The following is a 15,493-nucleotide window of genomic DNA, read 5'->3' on the forward strand; positions in this document are numbered from 1 at the left end:
CCATGCCCGGCTAATTTTTCTGTTTTTTATAAAGACGGGGTCTCCTTATGTTGCTTAGGCTGGTCTTGAACTCCTGGCCTTGAGTGATCCTCCCGGCTCAGCCTCCCAAAGTGCTAGGATCATAAGAATGAGCCACCACATCTGGCCTTCAGTCACTTATTATACTAGTGTTTTAATATCACTGATATTATTTGTGATCTTAATTCATCTAAAAACTTATAATCTCAATTCACCAGAGAAATAATTCATCCAATAACACCAGTGAACACAACTAATCTGGTACATACAAGCGGGTATGCACACACACATACACACACACCCATACCCTGAGATACCATCCAAAACCCATAGCAACTAAGGTGCCAGCCCAGAACTACCAACAGCGATAGAGGAAAAAAAAATGAGAAAAATGTTCTTTTAAAGAAATATTTCTTTTGCTCTCATCTTACCTTTCTTTTATTAAAAAAAATCACCTCATCCATGTAAAAAATGAAATGAAACAAGTTATCTTTGAAAAACTCAAGCTTGGGTACACTCCGTACGCAGGAAGTAAGTCAGAACGATTGGAAAAAAACTAGATGTACTATGATTTAATGCAATTGGAAAAAGAATGACTTTTTCCTCCACTTTTTGATGAAGAATTCTATGAAAGAGTGTGCTGGCAAGAACAAGTTCCCCTAAGTGACATTTCATTTCTTAGCAGCTGGATAGATTAATGCTTGCTTCTTGCAGCTCATGCATTACTAAGCCCAGTACTCCCAGAAATGAAAAATCATGTACTCAATTCATTCTTTATTGCATAAATGTTATACAAAGAGAATGGAAATTTGCATTTGGGTGTTCATTCCTGTTAAAATATTGCAGTCTCGGTAACAGGTTAAGAAATACTATAGTGCCACTGCCCTATCATATTTAGCCTCTGTAAACCAGCTTAATGGATTATATGTATAAGGTGAGGGGAAATGAAAGAGTAGAATTATGTTAAATTGTGTGGCTTCTAAATAGATTACAAAAACTTCATCCCCTTTTCAGGGCATAACTAAACAGACGCACCTGTAAATCTATTTAATAGCCAAATTGCAGGGAACTAGAGATATCTTCAAATTATCAGCAACACAACTCAACCAAGAGACTATTGAGGTGCAAAATTCAAAAGAAAAAAGGCAAAGTCTAAAGAAATACACAGTGAAGGCCAGAGGGATTACTGAACAAAATGACTGAAAGCAGAGCTGAGAGTCACATCTGATCTCTTCTTGTCCAGACAAGAGAAAGGAATTTTCAGCCAAGGAAGACAAAGAAGCAAACTTGGATTTTCCTTCGTGAAAATGAACAATTTCTGCCTTTTTAAATGTTCCTGACCCATGAAGTTTAGGCCTAACCTCTAGGCTGAGGGCTTTGGTTAAATAGAAGCTTTTGTTCTTCACCTATGTATTTCTTTCCTTCATTAGAATACGAGGGTTTGAGTTGGAGTGGGGGGTGGGGGGAGGAAGAGATGCTGAGCTTCTGCTGCTCTCCTGCCATCGTGGAGATTCCTTTAGTGAAGCCACCCCCAAGAAAGCTTAAGTACTTTGTAGAAACATGGTTTGAAAAAATTAAATAGAATTAAAATAGTTATGGCTGGTAGACTTGTCTACATGTGACAAATTATAAGATTGTATGGTTAGAAATATATTTGGAAGGTGAAATAAATTCTAGGAAAATGCAAACGTTCCTAACTTGAAGGGTTAGCACAGTTGTCTTGCTTTATGAATCATTTCTTTAGAATATTTGATCTGACCAAGGTTTTATTGTGAGATAAATTTTTGGCTAATAATTTCCTATACTTGACTCAACGTCCTTAGCAGCCACACTAAACTTTGCAAAACAGAACCTCTCTGTCCCTCAATCTTCACCCTTAACCCCTTTTCTCTCCATAAACACCCTGGCCTCCAGTGTTCCCGCCGCATTGAGATGAATGCTGGAGATTCAATGAAGGCTGTGTTGAACTTATAAAACAAGGAGAAAGTTTGAATTTCTGCCCTCTGTGGCCTTGTAAGCTGCTTCTGGAAGTTTCCTAAGTTAGACAGAATCTAACACTCAGAGGAAGGAATTGTTTGTGGTGATAACAAAGAGAAAGGGAAACACTTGAGGGTTTAATTGAAAGTAATTATGGCATTGAACCACTGCCAATGGAAAATTTTCAGAAAGCCCATCTTTTGCAAGAAAGCAAACTTCTAGATATCTTTGGGAGGGAAAACTTTTTTGAAAAAACACTGAAAACCAGGTAATTGTTTTAAGCAGTTTTCCCCCATGGGTAAAATCTTTGTATTTTATCTATGGCGTAAACATTCCAAAACTTTCCTGAAATACAGTGTAGAGTAATAATAAATATAAAGAAATGTAACAAAAGTGAAAACTCTCTTTATTTCAGAGAAGTCATAGCTGTTTACATAGTTCCATGGACCTCTGACCTGAAGAAATTTATAGCCATGTGGCAAAAGCCTGAGGGAAATGAAATATATTCTGTTTCCTTTCTGTTCTATTTCTGTTGGGTTTCCTGGGAATTCAAATAGGCAGGGAAACTGATTATACTTCTTGTGACTATCTGGGTGTTCACATTCTGAGTCATCAAGGGAGCAGTGAAACAAAGTTGGGATTATATTGTGTTTGTCAAAAAACTTAGGACAGTGGTCCCCAAACTTTTTGGCACCAGGGACTGGTTTCATGGAAAACAATTTTTCCATGGATTGGGGGCAGCGAGGGGGGTCTGGAGGGTAGGGGTGGTGTTGGTTTCAGGATGATTCAAGCACATTATATTTATTGTGTACTTTATTTCTATTATTATTACATTGTAACATATAATGAAATAATTATGCAACTCACCATAATGCAGAATCTAATGCTGATCTGACAGAAGGCAGAGCTGGAGCAGTGATGCGAGTAATGGGGAGCGGCTGTAAACACAGATAAAGTTTTGCTCACTCTCTGCCACTCACGTCCTGCTGTGTGGCAGGTTCCTAACAGGCCACTGACTGGTACCGGTTCCCTGCCCAGGGCTTGGGGACTGCAGACTTAGGGGGAACTTAAAATGGATTTAGAAACTACTTGAGTTTTAGAAAAAAAGCCTTTCGTATGTCTGGGATATAAAGATGCCCAGAGGCAAATTAATTTCTAATGACTGTTCTTAAATACATTATTGGAAAGAATTTGAATGTTTAGAGACCAGTTGGTACACAGGTTTAGTCAGGCTGGCACAGTGGGTTTGTTGTTGTTGTTTGCGATTGTGTTGCTGTTTTTGCACTGAATGCCTTTAGGCATGTTACATATTTTCCAGTTGGCCGTAGCCCCAGCTACTGCCCATTCCCCATTGTTTTATCCATGATTGGACTCAGTATATTTATCCTTGTAACTCTTTAGTTAGCAATTTTAGAGGAAGCCTGTTGTTGGCAGGTAATGATAACAAAAGCCATCTTTTTATAAGTGCCTACAATATGGCAGGCAGTTAACATTCACCGTTAACCTTTACAGCAATCCCGTAGGTAGGCATTATCGACTACTAATGGTAATGCTAGAATTTGAGCCCAGGTAAATCAAGCTTTAATATCTACCCTCTTTCCACTAAATCTCAACTTCCTTGTGATTCAGAAATAACATTGAACATATGCCTCTTCAAACAATATGTAGGATAAATGGCATATATAGCTTGTTAAGTTGCAATATAAAAGAATGCAATAACCTTGGACTTTAACTAAGATTCATAACAAAAAGAATGAGACATTTGTTCTGCATAAGATCAGCAAGTAGAAAGAACAGATTTTTTTTCTTTTTCTTTTGGTAATACTGCCCCAGGGCCCAAAGGGGTCAACCGTTGTCATAATTCATTTGGCAACCCTGTCAAAGATAGCTCGGTCATTTAGTCTAACAAAATATTTTTTAACAGTCACGGTACACACTTGATTTGGATCCAGGGACAAATGGCTCTCCAAAGGCTTCCTGGCAGGTTGATGACGCGATGCATCAGCTGGCTGTTTCAGGACTTAATAGTACTGAAGCATGGAGTCCATTTAAAAAGCTCACATACGTTCTCAAATATCATACTATATAACAAATTCCATTGCCTTCAACTCAATGATATTTAGAATATGTGATACATCAGTCTTTCGGCTCTGGGATTTAGTAATGGTCCAAGGTTGTTGTCTTCTTTTCAAATGTAAAAAGCTTAACTTGAAATATGGGTCATTTATCTTGGGCTTGGTTTGAAATGGCATATATTCAATCATGTTGTAATGCATACTATCTTATAATTTAATCACGAAGGAAGTTATAGCTACACATCATTTATCCAGAATCACTGAGAATGGAGATGCTCCACTTAAGCACATTTTCTTGAATACCTTAAAGTACCTCCAAAATTACAAAAGCTACACTTATTTTTATTCATCCAGGCTTGACATAACAGGGTCAGCATCACAATTTTTCTTTCTAATGATTTAAAGTTTTTGTACAATTAGCTTTTTTACTACCAAAAAGAAAAAAAAAAAAAAAAGGAAGAAAAGAGCACTAAAGAAATTCTCGTGGGTCTGTGTCTGGATCCACACTCAGCCTCCAGCACTCCAGAGCCAGAGGGAGTTGCTCTTGCCCTGCTTTCTTTACAGTGATTATGCTTTCTTCTTCTTCTTCTTCTTTTTTGCTCACTCTGATTTTATCTCAGAAAATACATATTAAACACTGTTTAATCTAGAATTCAACTAACCAGAAACATAAATTCCATTGATGCTTCCATCTTATCTCGAGTTATACTTCCTTGTGGAGATAAAGTGGGTTGATTGGTAACTCCTTTCTTTTGCTTCCCATCTCCGAAACGATATGGGTCTACCTCCGAATCCTCAGAATCTGTGATTATTACCTTATTTACATCAAAGAATTTTTGCAGCTATAATTAAGTTTTTGAGAGGAGGAGCTTATCCTGGGTTATTCAAGTAGCCCCTAAATCCCATGACAGGTCTTTATAGGCGACAGAGAGAAGAGACAGAGGCAGAGAGAAAGCCACACGAAGACAGGCCAGGACTGGAGGGACTCAGTCATGAGCAAGGGGACGTCAGCAGTCAGCAGAAGCTGGAAGAGGTGAGGGACAGAATCTCCCCTAGAGCTTCTGTCAACACCTTGATTTTGGACTTCTGGTCTCCAGAACTGTGAGAAAATAAATTTCTTCCATTTTAAGCCACCAAGTTGGTGATAATTTGTTACAGCAGCCACAGGAAACTAATATAGGAGGTTTCTGTGAAAATTTTTCAGACTATATAAGAGCTAGAGGCTTTTGGTAAATTGTTTGCTTTTCTCACAAGTAAATTTGTTTTCCGTTTCACTCTTGCAGAGATGCCGTCAGTGGCAGTGTTTGCTGGTGCCCACGTACCCTCCAGGGTGAGAGGTCCTCAGTACACTCACACCTACTTACTGCCCTGCATCTGTTTGTATTGCTTGTTTTTTTTTTTTTTTTTTTTTTTTTGAGGATTAAGGAAAAGGTATTGCCAGAGTTAGAAAGCATTTAGGATGAAAGTGTTTGTTTCTCTGATAAAGTCCATCCTAAATGTATGTCTTGGAACTCTCTGTGGCAGTAAAGCAGTTCATGATTTAACTTGTTTTGTCTCTCAATTTCTACATCACTTTCTTGTTCTCTTCATGCATTCTCTGAACATTTTTTGTGGTAGACTTTACAGGTCTCAGCCAATGCATCTAGTTCAGTTGTCCTGTGGAAGATGTGCCCCCTTCAAGGCAGGCATGGCTATGCTTCTTGCCTTAGCCATCATATATGAGCATCACCTCGGGCCAAAGCATTACTTGCTAATGTTCAGCCCTCAAGTCCCTTCTTCCTCTGCATGGTGGTCATGGAGGCACAGGGAGACTGAAGTGGCCTGAGGTGCTGAGCCTGCGCATGGAGACTTAGAGATCTTGGCAGGCAGAGGACTAGTAGCAAACAAGAAATAAACCACCGTTGTTGTAAGTCACTGAGGTTTTAAGGTTGTTTGCTATTGTCGCATAGTCTAATGTATTGTGAATAATACAATTTCTTAATTTTAAATTTTGTAATTTTAAATTCTGGCATCAGCTACATTGTTCCATTTTTGTAATTATTTCAATCACACAAATATTTTCTGATATATATTACCTTGCAATGAGATGATTTATGTACTTGCACAAACTTAAAAATAAAGTAGAAAATGAGAACTCAGTATTGTGAATTCACTAGCCTTAGTCTGGTGAGAGGAATAACAAGTATTTTTTTTTCCATTAAAAACATCAAAAGTAAGTTTGATTTATGAAGTAATCGTTTAGAAACTTTAGCAAATATAGAGAAATAAAAAAAAGATTTAAAGACTCAGATTAGAACTCTACACATTTTTGTGTACAAAATCAGCTTATAACAAAACTGAGCTGAATTGAAAGTAAAGTCGCAGCAAAATTCTGAGGTCAACAAATTTACCCTGAGAACCCCATTTTCTGCCTCCTTTTCATGGCTCATTCAGCCCTCGTCTTCTGCAATGTGAGGGTCCCTTCCCAGAGGCATCAATGTGTGAGCACATTGGTTTTCTTAACTGTACCACGCATGTAACAGTGTCAGAGGCCTTCAGAGAGGTTACTGTGCAATGATATCCCCAGGGCATTAATTTTAGTTCCTGTATCTGTTTTTTAAATATTTATTTATTTATTTTATTATTATTATTATTTTGTTTTGGTTACATGGATTGCTTTTGGACTGTTTGAGTCAAAGTTATAAAGTGTGCCCATTGCCCAGATAGTGTACGTTGTACTCATTAGGTATGATTTCACCCATCCTCTCCTTCCCACTCCCACCTGCATGATTTCTGTTGAGTTTTACTTCCATCTGTGCACATGAGTACTGGTTGGTTACTTCCAACTTAATAGTGAGTACATGTGGTGTTTGCTTTTCCATTCTTTAGAAATTTCACTTAGGAGAATGGTCTCCAGTTCCATCCAGATCAATTCAAAAGGTATTAATTCATTTTTTAGGGCTGACTAGTACTCCATGGTATACATATACCGCATTTTATTAATCCAGTCATGAATTGATGGGCACTTGGGTTGATTGCACATCTTTGCAATTGTAAATTGTGCTGCAATAAACATTCGAGTACAAGAGTGTTTTTGATAAAATGACTTTTTTTTTCCTTTGGGAAAATTCCCAGTAGTGGGATTGCTGGATCAAATGGAAGGTCTATTTTTAGTTCTTTGAGGAATCTCCATACTGTTTTCCACAGAGGTTGCACTACTTTGCAGTCCCACCAACAGTGTATTAGTGTTCCTGTCTCTCTACATCCATGCCAGCATCTATTGTTTTGGGACTTTTTGATAAAAACCATTCTCACTTTGGTTAGGTGATATCTCATTGTGGTTTTGATTTGCATTTCTCTGATGATTAGTGACGCTGAGCATTTTTTTTCATGTCTTTGTAAGCTATTATTCTATCTTCTTTTGAAAAGCTTCTATTCATGTCTTTTGCCCACTTCTTAATGGGATTGTTTGATTTTTTTCTTGTTGATTTGCTTGAGTTCTTTGTAGATTCTGGTTATTAGACCTTTATTGGATGTATAGAATCAGAATATTTTCTCTCATTTTGTAGGTTGTCCATTTTCTGTGTTAATTGTTTCTTTAGCTGTGCAGAAGCTTTTTAATTTAATCAAGGCCCATTTGTTGATTTTTGTTGTTGCTGTGATTGCTCTTGGGGTCTTCTTCATGAATTCTTTGCCTAGGCCAATATTTAGAAGAGTTTTTCCAACATTTTCTTCTAGAATTCTTATAGTTTCATGTCTTAGATTTAAGTCTGTTATCCATCTTGATTTAATTTTTGTGAGTGGTGAGAGATATGGATCCTGTTTCAGTCTTCTACATGTGGCTATCCAAATTTCCCAGCACCATTTATTGAATAGGGATTCTTTTCCCCAGTGTATACTGCTGGCTACTTTGTCAAAGATCAGATGGCAATATATAGATGGTTTTATATCTGGGTTCTCTGTTCTGTTCCGTTCCATTTGTCTATGTCTCTATTTTTGTGCCAGAACCATGCTGTTTTGGTAACTATAGCCTTGTAATATAGCTTAAAGTCTGGTAAAGTGATGCCTCCAGATCTATTCCTTTTGCTTTGGCTATTTGGGCTCTTTTCTGGTTCTAAACAAAGCATAGAATTATTTTTTCTAGATCTGCAAAAAATGATGTTGGTATTTTGATGGGGGTTGCATTGAATCTGTAAATCACTTTGGGTAATATGGACATTTAACAATGTTGATTCTGCTGATCCATGAATATGATATGTTTAGGAATGACAAGTATTAAAGCACTGATTCTGAGTTAAAGTTTCATCTGTTCTTTGTTATTGTGAAAAACTGCTTGTTAATTTGAAAAATAGTTATAAAGTCTTCTAAGATACTTTACTTTAAAACTATGTACAATGAAAATGTTTGTCCAATGAAGAGTCATCATAAAACCAATTTGTTTTATAAATGGAAGAGACTTTAGCATTTATTAAATCAAATATTTTCACTTTTTTTGGCAAAATGGCTGATTCTTTGTCTGGGACAAGAAATGTACAGGATTTACCAGGAACATCATGTCATATCACAAAATCAAGGTAGTTATCAAAAACACCAGTAGAGTTATGTCAAAAGGACCTAGGAGCATAACTAAAGAGGCTCCCACAATCCAAGTTGGATAATTTTGGCATCAAATTATTAATCAATTTATCATGTCAAATACATTTAAAATCAGGAGTTAATAATAGTATGTAACAAAAAAATACAGAGAGAAAAGGAAAGAAAAAGAAAATAACCTTATTGCTTCATTTTGGAGGATGCTAGGGAAACAACTCACTATTTCAAAAACTTGTAGAACTTCAAGCATGTATCCTATCTTTTGAAAATCAGTTGTACCTCAGGGTAATCCAATATTTAACAAATGGACATTTATTTTTTTATAAATCCATTCAGCTAAGAAATGAAGAAGAAATGATAGAACTGGAACATCACTATTTTGCAACTCCCAATACAACAGTAAATCTAAGCATTGATCTTCAATGGCTGCTAATATCACAAGAGGCAGCTAGATACTGTGGCCTCCTAATTCAAACACGTATCATCTAACAAGTATTATTATCAAAAAAATCTGAATCTGATCAAACTATATCTATCTACTAGCTTTCTTGATTGCACCATAAGAATTAGTTTTTGCTGAGAGCTATACAGTTAGATTAGGGACAGAGGAGCATGTTAAGCAACACTATAAAGATGCAATTAGTAAAAATCTAGACTGTGGAAATTCTACAGGACTCAAGATCCATTTTTTCAACAAATAAATTTCAAGGAAGGGGAAAGAAAGGGGAAACTGTTGATTGAAAGAGACTTTTTTTTTTTTTTTTTTTAGACAGAGTCTTACTCTGTTACCTGGGCTGGAGTGCCGTGGCATCAGCCTAGCTCACAGCAACCTCAAACTCCTGGGCTCAAGCAATCTTTCTGCCTCAGCCTCCCAAGTAGCTGGGACTACAGGCATGTGCCACCATGCCTAGCTAATTTTTTCTATATATATTTTTAGTTGTCCATATAATTTCTTTCTATTTTTAGTAGAGATGGGGTCTCACTCTCGCTCAGGCTGGTCTTGAACTCCTGAGCTCAAACAATCCACCTGCCTCGGCCTCCCAGAGTGCTAGGATTACAGGCGTGAGCCACCGCGCCCGGCCCTGAAAGAGACATAAGAGATACATTAGCCAGTTGAATTTTAAACACTTTATTTGAATCCTTATGCAAACCAACTAAAAATAAGTGAGATAATCAGGAAAATTTGAACACCCTCTTAAATATTTGATGATATTAAGGAATTACTGTTAATTTATCTGTGTGTGCTAATGGAATTATGGTTATATTTAAAGAAAAGGGTACTTAACTTTCAGATATACATCAAAATATCTTGAGATGAAATTATATGATACTTGGGAGTTGCTTAAAATAAGCCACTGGGAGGGAATGGGTTAGTGAGTGGGAAGCAGGTGTGAATATAGATGAAACTAAATTTATTTGAGGTTATAATTGCTGAAGCAGGGTGATGCATAGATAGTAAGTAGTTAATTATGCAATTTTTTTCGTTTTGTATATGTTCACAATTTTTAATACAAATTAGAAAAAAATTCTCATTTTGAATATGTAAAAACTGTCTAAACTAGGGCTCCTTGGGAAAAATGACTAATTGGAAATTTTAGGAAAGGCACAAGATTTTATCATTTCAGAAACCACAAAAGTTATTGAAGACATTTGGGGTCATGTTGTGAGGACTTAGTAGCCTAAAGAGTTTCCCGCTAGCCAATCTGGGCATAAATAAGCATAATAACCAGAATGGATAAAAGCACATCAAGTATGTTTAAACCCACACACAAACTGACAAAACCTCCTTGCTCTCCTTTGGAGGACCCTAGAGAAATAATTCATTATTTTTGAAAACTTGTACATACAAGGAAAGGTTCGAGCATGTGACTTACCTTTTCTACATGTCTATACCTCAGGGTAACCGAATAATTTATAAGGAGAAGTTACTGTTTATAGAAGTACTGCAACTTGTAAATGCAGAAGGCATGCTAGAATTACAGTGTCTACATTTCGCAACCCCTAATGAAAATAACGGGTCTAGGCAATGGCTATCAATGGCTGCTAACAACTCAAAAGGAGAAGCAGCTAGACATCATGTGCCTCATAATGGAAGTACACAATGCCACCTAAGAAGCACCTGAAATAATGAAGCTTCTAGATCTAGCTATAGGAAGTACAGGAAATAGAGGAACATATTAAATATCACTGCAAGGATGCAGTGAGCAAAGTCCAGACTGAGAAACTCTACTGACAAATGACCTAGTTTTTTCCTCCCCAAATAAACTGAGGAGAGGAGAGAGTGAGAACGTGTGTGTGAGCAAGAGAAAGAGGGAATCTATAGTTTACAAGAGTCTTAAGAGATATTTCAACAGTTGACTTTTATGGACATTTGGATTTTATTCAAATAATATTTTTAAAAATTTAACAATTAGGGAAATTTAAATACTGGATATTTGGAAATATTAATTATTGGTTTTTTTTTAGAATTTAACATTATGACTTTATAAAAACAAAGTAGTTCTAATCCTTTCAGAATTTACTCTGAAATACTTATGGACATAATGATATAATAATACGAACCTGGGATTTGTTTTACAATACCCCAGAGGTGAGTTAGGTACAAATGAACAAAAATTGACCATAAGTTGATAATTGTTGAAACTAGATGATAGGCACATGGGATTTATTATTCTATTCTTTCTACTTTCATATGTTTGAAATTCATATTGATAAAATGTTAACAGCAACAACAAAACCCAAAAAGCTAAGGCCCAGAGACATTAAGCGACTTGCCCAGTACCATCTATGTGGTGAGGGACAGTTCAAACTTGAACCTGGACTCTTCCAGTCAAATACTCTTTCCATTATAACAGGCTGTTTTGCAGGGAAGCCAAACTTCTGGGTACCAGATACCTGCTCAGCTCCACAAGCCAAGGGGTGAACTGGGGAATACACTGTGGTGTGATCGGATACTCGTACAAGCAGCTCATCAGCAAGTAGCCAAGTGGCAAATTGAGATTGACTGGGAGTGTAGAGCAGCTGTTGACTTTTGAAGTATTGCCCAGAGCTCTTGGCTTTTCCCCACGTAGTTTTTAAGGGAGCCATTTCAAAAGCAGACCAGCTTTCAAAATGCCCAAACATGGTTGAAAGACTGCTTAGTTTGCACCTAGACTTTTCTTGATTGTGTCCTAAGAGTATTTTTGCTGAGATCTATTGAGTCAGACCAATGGGGGAGGGGGAGTGTCTAATGAGGATAGCTAAGGTCACAGTATATGGGCACCAGAGATTAGCGGATAGAGTGTTATTTCCACATTGATTAAGTTTGCTGTTTCACTAAACACTAAAACAAAGTCACCACTGCTGTAGGTCTGGCATTGCTGACACACTTGGGCTGGTGAGAAGGTCTGTGGACAGATGAAGAACAAATGAAAATCAGAATTTTGTAGAAGTGGCCACAGGACACAACCATACAAGGGCATAGCGATCTTTCAAAGTTGGCAATACCGAACCAATGTTTAAATGAAGCTAGCTAGGCAAGCATCCACTGCCCTTATACAGCATCCTTATTTCTGGGTTTTGTTACGATGTATTCAGAGGTTGAGGATCTCTGCAGGTCACTGGTGGGAAAGAAAGGCAAGGTCAAATTTGTCTATTTTCAGTCACGAATACTCTCACCTTTCCTTTTTCAATATACAAGTCCTGTATTTCAGGCAGGTGCTCCTAGTGGACATCTAGTGCTCTTTCCTGTCCAGTGTCCATTCACATTGTCTTTCTAACAGCATCCACACTCTCCTTGAAACACAATCACTGCCCCATCATGTGTAGTCTTGGTGGAATTATTAATCAAATGGGCACCTGACCCAAGTTTTGCTAATATGACTTGTTCTAGTAGAAGTTTGGATATTGCAGTTATGAATTATCCCAATAGTGGCATCCTAAAGAGAAAGGCTTTTGGATCATGTTCCCTAGAGCTCTAAAATTTAGCTACTCAGTATCCTGTCCTCTCAAAGGCCAGACACTTGTCTTTTATTCTGTTACGTGTCCCTTATCATCTATAAGATCTATTTTTTTCCTTATGTCAGAACTAGTTTATGTTGCTTAAAACCAAATCTAAATGACATAAATGTCATTTAGATTCTGTCCACAAATGATAGCCACAAATGATAGCCAGCCACTAAAAGAAAACAAATCAAGAGTATGGAATATTTATCTAGTATGGGGCAGGGCAGTACTTTGAGCCATACCTAACTCAAGTTATTGGCATATACTAAAATCAAATCTTTTATGCTCCTTGACTTGTTCTTGGAGAAAAATCAATTGGGGTACTAAAATCTTGGTGTGCTTTGGTTTTCCTTTTTCTATTGAAAAACATCATTAAATAGTCATGGTATTTTTATAAGCCCACAATGCAACATACCAATATCACATCCGTATTTTTATTCCTATGTCTTCTGAAGAGTTAGATACAGTAGATAGCAATAGCATGAATCTAAAATAAAATAAACTTTCTTAAGGCAGAGAAAATTCAAGACGGTTAGAATTCATGTACTGCCTCAATTCATTTCATGTATATTTTCACAGAGGCTTAGTTAGCAAAATTTATCCCAGAAAAGAAATTATTTATAGTCTAGATAAACAAAGTGTAGATGTAAGTGGTGAATACTTCTTCTGGTTAAATACTCACTTGACTGTAGGGTGAATCAAGACCATTCCTCGGAAACCCTGAGAGAGGAAAATGGCTTCTTCCTGAGGCAGCAGCCTTTCTTACTTACAGGTCATGCACAACCCCTGAAGATCGATGAGCATCTTTAGCCTTCAGGCAGGAATGAGGTAGAACTCTGGAGCTTTTCCATTTCTTAGGTTCATTCCTGAAGGTCCATCCTGGCTCCCTGTCATGGACTGGATTGTATCCCCACAAATCCATATGGTGCATCCCTAACCTGCAATATGAGATATTTGGGGACAGGACCTTTAGGGAGGTAATTAAGATTAAATGAGGTCATAAAGGTGGGGCCTTAATCCAATAGTACTGGTGTTCATATAAGAAGAGGAAGAGCCCAGGCTTAAGGCCAGGAGTTCAAGACCTGCCTGGCCAACACAGCGAGACCCCACCTTTACAGAAAAATTAAAAAAATTAGGCAGGTGTGGTGGTACATGCCTAAAGTCCTAGCTCTTCAGGAGATGAGGTAGGAGCATCGCTTCAGCCTGGGAGTCTTTAGCCTGGGTGACAGAGCGAGACCCTTCTCTAAAAAAAAAAAAAAAAAAGGAGGGAGAAACATCAGAGATCTCTTTCTCTCCTGCAGAGCAAAGGACACAGCCAGAAGGCAACTATCTGCAAGCCAGGAAGAGAGGTCTCTCCAGAAACCAACGCTGAGGGCATCTCAGTTCTGGACTTCTGACCTCCAGAACTGTGAGGAAATAAATTTCTGTTGTTTAAGCCACCCAGTCTGTGGTATTTTGTTATGGCAGCCGTGGCAGACTAACACACTCCCTGTCTGTGTTCCAACAATACACGGCATTTCCATATAAAAACCTCCCTTAGATGCCAACAGCCTGTGATTGTTGGGTAAGGTCAGTGCAACATTTTTATCGATACTTTGAACTCATAATCTCGCTCCTGCCTTGCTTTGCTGTGTGCCATTGCCTGCACCCTGCTGTTCTGTGCCCTGTGGCTGCTGGGTGTGACCTGAGTGATGCTCTGGTGCTGTCCCAGCACATCACCACTGCTGTGTTCAGGCTTCCAGAATGCTGGTGCCTGCCTGCTCTTAACCTCCCAGGCTTTAGGAACTCTGCTCTCTGTGCTGGACCCTCGGAGAATGTCCTTGGCATTCCTTGCATACTTTTGGGCCTCTGTTCACCCAGTCACATTCCTCTTCTGATTTTCTTGTCCCACAACCACATAGAGCCTTCTTTTGCCCAGCTTCCATCAGGGATCTCTGAAGGTTAAGTCGGGGTGTATTCAAGTCCAGCTTCACCGTGTGGTCACTGAGCCCCTTTCTTTAGACCTGCTTTTGCATCTCCAGAACAAGCTGCACCAGATGCAAATCCTTTCTTATTACTGTTTTTCTTCTGAGAAATGTCATTGTTTCTTCTGCAATCTAACCTCCATTGCCCTCACTTGCACCCAGTCAGTGTATGTCTGAACCCTGTGAACAGGGTTAGAGATCTTTCCCTTGAGTTTGAGGAGAGCCATGCAAATCAGTGGAATATGCTGGAGACTGAATGTCCCACTGAAGTCATGTGTTGCAGTCGGATCACCAATGTGATGGCCTTTGGAGGTGGAGCCTTTGGGAGGTGATTAGCTCGTGAGATTAGTATCCCAGGGAGCTCCCCTCACTTCTGCCATGCTGAGTGAGGAGTCCGCAAGAAGACAGCCATGTGTGAGGACACAGGCCCTCACCAGACTCTGGATCTGCCAAAATGCCTTGATCCTGGACTTTGCAGCCTCCAGAACTGTGAGAAATATTAAATAAATTTCTGTTGTTTATAAGCCACCCTGTCTGTTGTATTCTGTTATAGCTTCCCATAGTAGTCCCCCTTATGCACAGGTGATATGTTCCAAGACCCCCCCCCCAGTGGATGCTTGAAACCGAGGATAGTATTGAACCTTATGTATACATATATATACTCATAGTTATATATGTAACCTTATATGTACCTTGTGTGTGTGTGTATGTGTGTGTATATAAACTTAAGCTTAAGTTTTTTTCCTATATATGTACCCATAACAAAGTTTATAAATTAGGTACAATAAGAGATTAATAATAAAATAGGACAAGTGTAACAATATACTGTAATAAAAGTTATATAAATGTGGTCTCCCTCTCTCAAAATGTCTTACTGTGCTGTACTCACCTATTTTCAGACCA

At 38.1% G+C, this 15,493-nt stretch overlaps 1 long non-coding RNA gene across 1 annotated transcript in view; it reads left to right on the top strand.

The window, feature by feature from the left end:
- The window catches only part of LOC123648023, a 39,861-nt gene extending 25,796 nt beyond the window's left edge, over nt 1-14,065 (top strand). The window contains exon 5 of the long non-coding RNA XR_006738457.1: nt 13,928-14,065. This is a non-coding gene — a long non-coding RNA (uncharacterized LOC123648023). The remainder of the gene's footprint in view (nt 1-13,927) is intronic.
- The last annotated feature ends 1,428 nt before the right edge of the window (nt 14,066-15,493 follow it).

Source organism: Lemur catta, chromosome 12 (assembly GCF_020740605.2).
Source record: "Lemur catta isolate mLemCat1 chromosome 12, mLemCat1.pri, whole genome shotgun sequence".
Classification (NCBI taxonomy): domain Eukaryota; kingdom Metazoa; phylum Chordata; class Mammalia; order Primates; family Lemuridae; genus Lemur; species Lemur catta.